Here is a 9,050-nt window from a genome sequence, read left to right on the forward strand (position 1 = left end):
CTAAGCTATCACTTTCTGGCATGATATATGGGTGCAGAGAATTCTTTTTTGTATACATAAATGTCATTGGCCATCCTTTCCTTCCCTCACAATTATGAGTATACCAATTAAATGGATGCAAAAAGAAATAAGCACCAATTTTTTTGAAATTTTGGAGTAACTAGCTGATTTTTAACAAACCACTGAAAATGGCATGTGTATCTGTTCTTTGGTGCTCGTCTTAAATTCAAGTGGTTCTAACTTAAAAAACGGATAATAATTCTGTAGCGTATCAGCTCTTCCTGTTCGCAGCAAGATACCCTCTTCACCAGAGGCTACAGAAAGATGATGAAAGAATAACTTCTCTTGCTGGGGGAATTCAGAGGTTGACATATAGCTCCAGAGTTCACCTAAAGACAAATGTTTGTCTTACTCAAATGTCATTCATTACTTTGTTAGCCTGAAGGAGAAGAGCATCCTTTCTTGCACTGGAAGTTTGAGAAGCATACATAAAATAAGTAAACCTATTTGCTGTCAGCATTCATGGGATGAAGAATGACTGAAATTCCTGAAAATAAACAGAATATCAATAATGCTAAATAAGCAGTGCAAGAAGATACATTTGATTTTTACGACGAAAGACTGCAATACAGGACTCGAATAGTGAAAAAGATATCCCTGTGTTTTGGGGTTTTTTTTAAACGCCAGTTAAAATTCTTAAGTCACTAAAGAACACTACATAGTACAATATATTAATTGCAATGAAAACTACTTGTGAGGAAAATGCTTAGTAGCAGATTACTCATCATGTAACTCAGCCAGGCAGCTGTTCCATTTTGCCAACAGATGCTAATTTTTCCAATCCTGCTAATCTTGCAAGTCATTTTTCCCCAAAGCCCAATGACAAAATCTGTAAGATCCACAGTTAATTCCCAAAGGCACCTAAGGGATGAAAGACTTGCTGCTGTTTGATCAGAAAGGAAGAGTAACAAACAGGAAATCTACTATTGTAAAGTGAAATGTCCTATCACATACTTTGATTTGGAAAAACCCAAAAAATTGTTCTAAAATGTTTATAAATTGTTTTTAAAACATAAGATTTCTTTTTATTTTACCTACTAAATTAACACAGGAGTTATTCAGTTGTGCTACATTCAAATATTTAATTAATAGGAAGTCAATCATGTGATTACAGAAACAGCTTTACTCCAGAAGGCTTTTGATCATAACTTTAGTCAGCAGACAAATCAAAGTACCTGTGCATATCCTGATGATGTCTCAGTCACACAGAACTTATATAGTAGTTCAGCATGGGTGATTATCCAAATTGCGCAAACTAAATATATTGCCAATAGAGATACTGTAGTGTAAAAAGCCGGCATTGAACTGAACCTTTAATAAAACCTTAGTTTTAAAGACTGTTTATATTTCAATTTTAAAATAAATTGTAATCATAACAATAATGATTTTTACAATAATAATAAAAGTAATAATAATGAGTACATTATTTTTTTCCCCTATTCTGATTTTCTTCCTCTTTTCTTTTCCCTGATAAAACTTTTTAGAGCTGTACAGATATTTTCTTTGAGAAATGTGCTGACTCTTTCTGTCCTAAATTTGCATTCTATGAATTTATCAAATCCCCAGGCTGAGCTGCAATTTTCTAATTCCTTCTAACTTCTAAAATCTCTGCTTTCCATATGGTGTGTAGTCTTGAAATTAACAGAGTCAGGTAAATGGCAATTCACTTTGCAGTGGCAGTTGGGCTTTTAAATATTCAGGTAGGCTCCAAATCAGCACAAAGGAACTGCATCAGCTATAACAGCATGATTTGATTAAAGATCATATCCTTCTTTTATATTAGATGCTCTTGCCTCCCCCCAACCCCCAGGAAAAAAGGATCATTCCACTTCTTAGGAATCTAAAAGAATATGCCATACAGATGGTCTCTGGCTGATAGACACTGACAGTCTAGCCATTGTCTGCATTAACATAAGCTGATTTAATATGAGATACCTTAAGCTACCATAGCAGCTAGCAATATCAAGTGTGAGCACTAGGACACTTGAACAGATTCAGCCCAAACTGGTTTGGGCCTAGGAGCCATCTGGTGAGTTCATATAGTGACAGGCTACTCAGATCTAGTTTACTTCCAGATCTACAGGGCCCACTGTGTAACTTATACTTCTTTTGGAAGCAATGCCCCATGGCTGTGTTTCTCATTGCATGATACTAACCAGCATCCACTGGCACAAATCAGGAATTTTTCAACCAGAATTTTTTGTCAAAACAGATTTATTCATTGGAACTTTTTTACAGAAATATTCCAATGTCAACAATGCTTTAATTAGTATGTAATGGTTCTGTATATAATTACTCATAAATAAGAATGGACCTCTATAAATAACTAATTATGCACTTTATGCCTCTGTTTAATTAAGCTGCTGGTTTGGGTAAAAAAAAAATTGGTCAGAGACTTAAATCCATGCTGTGGTCCTATCACTATATTCTTTACCATTTTATCTATGGATTGATTTCTTTCTTTTATTTCAGTCAAGTGGGTAACGTCTCTCTTTCTGTTTAATCTTGAAATGTCATGGATTTAGAAAAATCCTTTTCCATTCAGTTATAGTGAGAAAATTTCTGAGTTTATTTAGGGAAGGATAACATCTCTTTTATTTGTTTTGCCATAGTATGGGAAAGATTTTTCGGTAGTGCGTGTTTATATAGTACCATGAATTTTCAACTTAAAAGTTTTTTATAAAATTTCCTATTTGCAAATTATCAATTTACACATTATTAAATAAGATTTGCAAAAATAAGATTAAATGTTTCGACTAATTTAGGAAACAGACATGCATTTAGACATTACTTCTGCTTTTCCAATTGCGGCATACATTCACTGATAATTCTTTGGACATAAACTGAATATTCCTTTTCCCCACTCATTGGCTGCAGCCAAAGTCAGGAGAAAAAGTCCTAATTACTTTAAATTGCTCATTCTGCTATGTCCCAACAACATATTGTGACAATTGTGTGATCTGGAATAGTGTGCACAAATCCCTGTCACAACCAGATTCTTAGGTGAAAAGTACTGCACATACTTGGAAAATTCTGAGATTAAAACCTTACAGTCCAAGTAACCATTCTGTGTCTTAAAACCCAATGATAATGAAAAACAAATCTGGCTCAAAGACTTGTGACTATCTATGCAACTAATTTTCTAGTATGTCCAATCACTAAAAATGCTTTGTTCAGACACACAATCAGTCCTCATGGTCTTTGCTCATTTGACTCAAGTAGGAATGATTCTTCAGCGCACTGGGGAAGAACTGACAAGAAAAATAAATTCAATTCCCATCCAGATACAACTATTCAGGTTTCCTGTTTTACTGTACTAAATTCTTATATTCAGAGCAATGGAGCCAGGTGCATAAATATCTGCTTTTAAACCTGTCAGATGAGAGTTTCTGGAAAATGGAAAGGAAATTAATCATATTTTCTACATCAGGTATTTTTCTCTATATATTATCTGTCAATATAGTCAAGATTAATCTCTGATGTTCAGTTAGAGGGGTTTGGCTTTCCAAACACAAACAAACAAAGAAAATACCCAAACAATGAAACTGAACACATGGTGATTGTTGGTTTTAACTTCCTATTCAACTAATATTGATACATCATTTAGAGAAATTCCATTTTCTTATATAGCTGGCCAAGTTGCAAATTATTTTATGGTCAAGATTTCTCTCAACTACTGTGATTTTTACTCCAAGTCATTCTTCTGTCCCACTCCTCCATTTTTCTTCTTATTTCTTCTCACCAGTGATAACAATACAGAAGTAATCATTGACATTTCATACTTTTTTTTGTCAGGTTTGAAATTTCAGTTTCCCTCCCCCTGAAAGCACAGTAGCTATAAGATGGGCATTTTAAATGAGAAAGTCTAGTAATACTGCTTTTAATGAAAGCCAAGTGTATTGTCCCCTAGGTCTAGAGCTTTTAAGTACATGCTTAACATCACAATATCCATTTATCATATGTAAGAACTGACAGCTGTGGAATGTGTTTCAAAGGCAGTAGCTGTAAATATTTGCTAAAAGACCTTCAGAAAATGTTACCTAAAATTTTAAGAATAACAGAGCTGGGTCTCAGCTCTCAAGTAAGCAGGATCATGTGAAAATATGATGAAAATATATTATTGTAATTCAACACAGATGAGAAATATAGGTGAAAAATAACTGAAGAACTGTGACATGAGGTTTTTAATATAGCATTAAAATATACTAGACATACACCAGAGCTGTCCAGTAGAGCTTATTGGATCCATTTGTGAGTTTAAAGTTTTATAATAGCCACAAAATATAAGCACCATTATGCAGTACTTTATGTTTGCAACTTTTAAGCACAAGCTCTGCAGTAGCTCCATGAATTAGATGAATTGTATCAATGGAAAAAAAGCCCACTGACAGCAATGCAAATAAGTGAGAATAAAAGAGAGTGTAAATAGCATAGCTGTAAAATGTTTCACAAAGGATTCTCCTGTTCTGAAAGCTAGTTTATTTTATATAACTAAATAAATCCAGTGTCTTTCTGTAAGTGTTTGGGCTTGCATTTTCAATCCCATAAATGCTACATGTTTGCACAAAAAAAAGTTACCAATATAACTGAGTTCTACAAAGGGTTTACCAAGGCAAATAGTGATTCTACTCACCTCTCCTCATGAAGTTAGTAACGAGAGCTGAAGGACATGAGAATCATGGAAGTGACATGATCATAGTTCATATATTAGATCTTTATTTAACAATCTTAGAATAGTATAGATAAGGCAATTGAAATAAAATTTGTCTAACAACATGACCTGCAGCAAACCCTGCTTTTCCATTGTCCTAACTTTTATGTTTCACAATTTATTTTTCTTCAGACAAAATAAGTATGTACAATAAATGTCTAAATTTGTGTCTCTATTAAGGCTTTTATAAAATAAAAGTTTTTCTTTGAAACCCACTGTATAGAGAAGCATAACTATGGCACTATGATCAAACTAGTATGACTGTATAAACTGAAAATTTAAAGTAACAGGTTTTAGTTTATACTTCCTTTGCATATTTTGGAAATGCTATGCTTAAAAATAATTCAGAGTAAATAAAGCCAGTAAAACTTCATGGAAGAAAATGCAGCCTTTCTGGCAGGTACTGACTTCCAGAGGGAGAAGTAGTATGATATTAACAGAATAGTGAAGAAATGGTAAACAATTCAGCATCAGCTTGCAAATGTTATTTATTAAGAATAGGTAAGACTTCCACTTACTTTTTTTTTGATAGTGTTTTTATTTTATTCTTTTCAGGACCCTTTTACACTGTCTGTATTAAATGTTACTCTTTTACTTTGTGCTTTTTATCATTGCTCTCATCTCTCTCTCATCTCTCTTCTTCATACCCAAACAACTTATCTTACTACTCCCCAAACCAATATATCCTGAAGTTTGCAGGACATCAGACTGTTCACATTCAGAGTCAGAGTCCTTTTCTTTGAACTAATATTTTTCTACCATATTTAAACACAGATTACATTTTTCAAGAAAAATATAATTATTGCTCTGAGTAGATTGTTCGGAGGAGAATTGTTTTCAGTATTAACTTAAATATCTTTCAGAGTATACGCAATAATAATGTTCACACACTCAAAAAACTTCCCCAAAACTAAATCAAAGAAAAAAAAAAACAGAAAAAGATAAGAAAATTCTTCTTGATGGCAGCATATGGAAAGTCAAGATCATAATTGAAAATAAGACTCCCTGTTGGTTGCTGATTATAAAACTTTCCAATTAAAACTGAAAAGAGGATTTCCCCCCTTTAGTTTCCCCTACAAATGCAAAACATGTTTCCTAATTTAAATTAACCTTCTAGAGTAATAGTTAATGCATTATAAATATAATGTAATATCAAAACATGAGGTTGTATTTTCAGCACATGTATATTAGTGGAGATACAGTCATGATGAGAACTGTTAGGTATATGGAGCAGAAAGATTGTTACTTTTATCTCTTGTAAACTGCATTATCCCACTCTACCATCTGAGGAAAGTTTAGAAAATATCTTTTTTTTTTCTCTGCTCTCTGAGGCCCCAAAACTACTTTGTTCCACTTGACAAAGGACCATTTGCAAGTCTGAGACTAAAAATTAGATATTAGATAGTGCATATGTGAAAGGCATAATTCTGAGAGAACTCTGCTTTAAATGGTGGCTTACCAACAGAAGGAGATAAAAGGCATGAACACAATCAACATAAGTATTAAAACCTTCTGGATCACACTCCCGTAGAGCTGTATGAGTGGTTACAATACCATTATTGGATTTGCAGAGTGTTGGCTGCCTCCTGTGCAGCAGCCTCAAGTGGGGAATAGAATCCCTTTTGAATACTCCCCTGGTACTAAAAAAGACATCACTCTGGTCTAAATGTGCACATTTAGTTTTACAAAATAAGACCACAATGTTATGGCTAGATAAATTCGCTTAACTATATGTGCATGTCATTTTATTCTGCTTAAATACTACATGTTTTCCAATCCTTAAGAAACAGGATAATCTCATAGAAGGCTCTAAATTATTCCATTTGGAGAAAAGTATTCTGCTTTTATAGATTTTCATTTTCTTTTTAAACTTAATTACAAGGAAAAGAAGTCTTGTAGAAGTTGTGTTCTCTTAAGTGTTTACAGGCAGAATATTACTTGTAATTTATGGAATTTTACCAAGCTGTTAGATGACCTTTCAACACAAGATCTCAGTAACGTATCTTCACAAACATAATCTACCTGCTACACATCCTCCACACCTTTAATATTGCTGCTTCTTGGAAATGAATACACAAATAAACCATGTCCTCAGATAGCCATTTCAAAATTGGTTTAAAGCAATTTGCAATAGAGTGCAAATTCTCCCTCCCACCCACTTGAGATCTAACCAGGCTTATGAATATATATAAATGAATGTGAAAATGCAGAATTAGTATTTTTACTGTGTTAGGCCACACAACATGCTTATCTTCCAGATAATTTACTGTTTAATGGCAATAAATAGAAAGATGGTAGTGAACAAAAAACATGTGAATGAAGTTTAAAATAACAGATTCAAAATACCTTAGCTCTGTGATTTTGGGGCAGACGTTGAATATTGTACAGAAAATGTCATATTTTTGTGGGGGATAGTTATGGGGATTTTTAGAAACATATGCATTTTATTTAGAAAATTAGGAGAGAGGGGATGTGATGTAATTCTATTTCAAATCAATTTGAGCTGTGTAGCATTGACAACATATCTCTGTTGCACGGGGAAAAAATGAAGTTAAACGAGTTGCCTAAGATTGTATGGTAAGACAACAGTGTACATGGGAAAAGAAGGCTAACTTCCTGGCTCAAGCCTACACTCTAATACTGTTCCTAATTCCATTTCCACACCAACCACTGAGAAGCAGAAAAAAGGATTACAATGTCTAATGCTGAAAGAGAGCAGCCAGGTCTTAAAAAAATAGAAGAGGCATTGTTCACAGAAACATCATTGTATTTGTGAGTGTCTACAAAGAAAATATATTATAGTAAAAAATTCAATACAGAAAGACATCAGAGTAGGGAAAACTGCTTGACTAAATCTCAGGTGGCTGCACAATTTGGTGGATGGTAAGATTCACAAATGTATTCCCTTTTCCTACTTAAACTTTTCTCCCTTTTAAAATACACTTTCTTTCATGAAGTCCCAATTGTCCTGAGTCTACCTGGGAACTTGGAAGCTCTGGACAGCTCTCAGACAGGCTCTCTTCTCTCACACTAACTGCAGCTCTGTCCTGGGACACCAGCTCCCAGATCATCCAAAGACATGGTTGGCTGGGAGCCCCATCCTGAGCATTCATGATTCCCTCTCTCACGATGCTTCACTCCTTGTCTGTTGCCAGCTATGCCAGCGCTGCCTCAAATACTATAACTTGTCCATTCAGAGGTAGCATACAACCCCTTTTACTATAGCCAAGTACAGACTTTTGCTGTGACAGAACACTTAAAATAAAAATTTCCACCCCTCTTTTGCTTTGCTGCCCTTTATCTGAACAGGAGGACAATGTGTTCATTTTTTATAAGTCTTATAGAAAAAAAATTTAAAAGAAAAAGAAAGTGTGATATGTCAAGTAGCACAGAACTTTCTCTAGGATTGGTTTCTACAATCCATGCATTCCAAATACACATAAGTCCATGGGACCTAATGAGATGCATCCCAGAGTCCTCAGGGAATTGGCCGATGTAGTCACCAAGCCACTCTCCATGATATTTGAAAAGTCATGGCAGTCAGGTGAAGTCCTTGGAGACTGGAAAAAGGGAAACATTGTGCCCATTTTCAAAAAGGGTAGAAAGGAAAACCCTGGGAACTACTGACCTGTCAGACTCACCTCTGTGCCTGGGAAGATCATGGAACAGATCCTCCTAGAAGCTACGCTAAGGCACATGGAGGTCAGGGAGGTGATTTGAGATAGCCAGTATGGCTTGACCAAGGGCAAGTCCTGCCTGACGAACCTAGCGGTTTTCTATGATGGTGTGACAACAACAGTGGACAAGGGGAAACCAATGGATGTCATCTATCTGGACTTCTGCCAAGCCTTTGACACAGTCCCCCACAGTATCCTTCTCTCTAAATTGGGGAGACTTCGATTTGATGGGTGGACTTTTCAGTGGATAAGTGGTTGGATGGTCACATCCAGAGGGTAGTGGTCAATGGCTCAATGTCCAAATGGAGACCAGTGACAAGTGGTGTCCCTCAGGGGTCCGTACTGGGACCAGTACCATTTAATACCTTCATGAATGACACAGAGAGTGGGATTGAGTGCACCCTTCTCAAGTTTGCAGATGACATCAAGCTGAGTGGTGTAGTTGGCCTGCCAGAAGTACGGGATGTCATCCAAAGAGACCTGAACAAGCTGGAGAGGTGGGCCTGTGTGAACCTCATGAGGTTCAACAAAGCCAAGCGCAAGGTCCTGCACCTGGGTCGGGGTAACCCCCAGTATCAACACAGGCTGGGGGAAGAAAGGAT

The sequence above is a fragment of the Egretta garzetta genome, unplaced genomic scaffold (assembly GCF_000687185.1).
Source record: "Egretta garzetta isolate BGI_Z169 unplaced genomic scaffold, ASM68718v1 scaffold126, whole genome shotgun sequence".
NCBI classification, from domain to species: domain Eukaryota; kingdom Metazoa; phylum Chordata; class Aves; order Pelecaniformes; family Ardeidae; genus Egretta; species Egretta garzetta.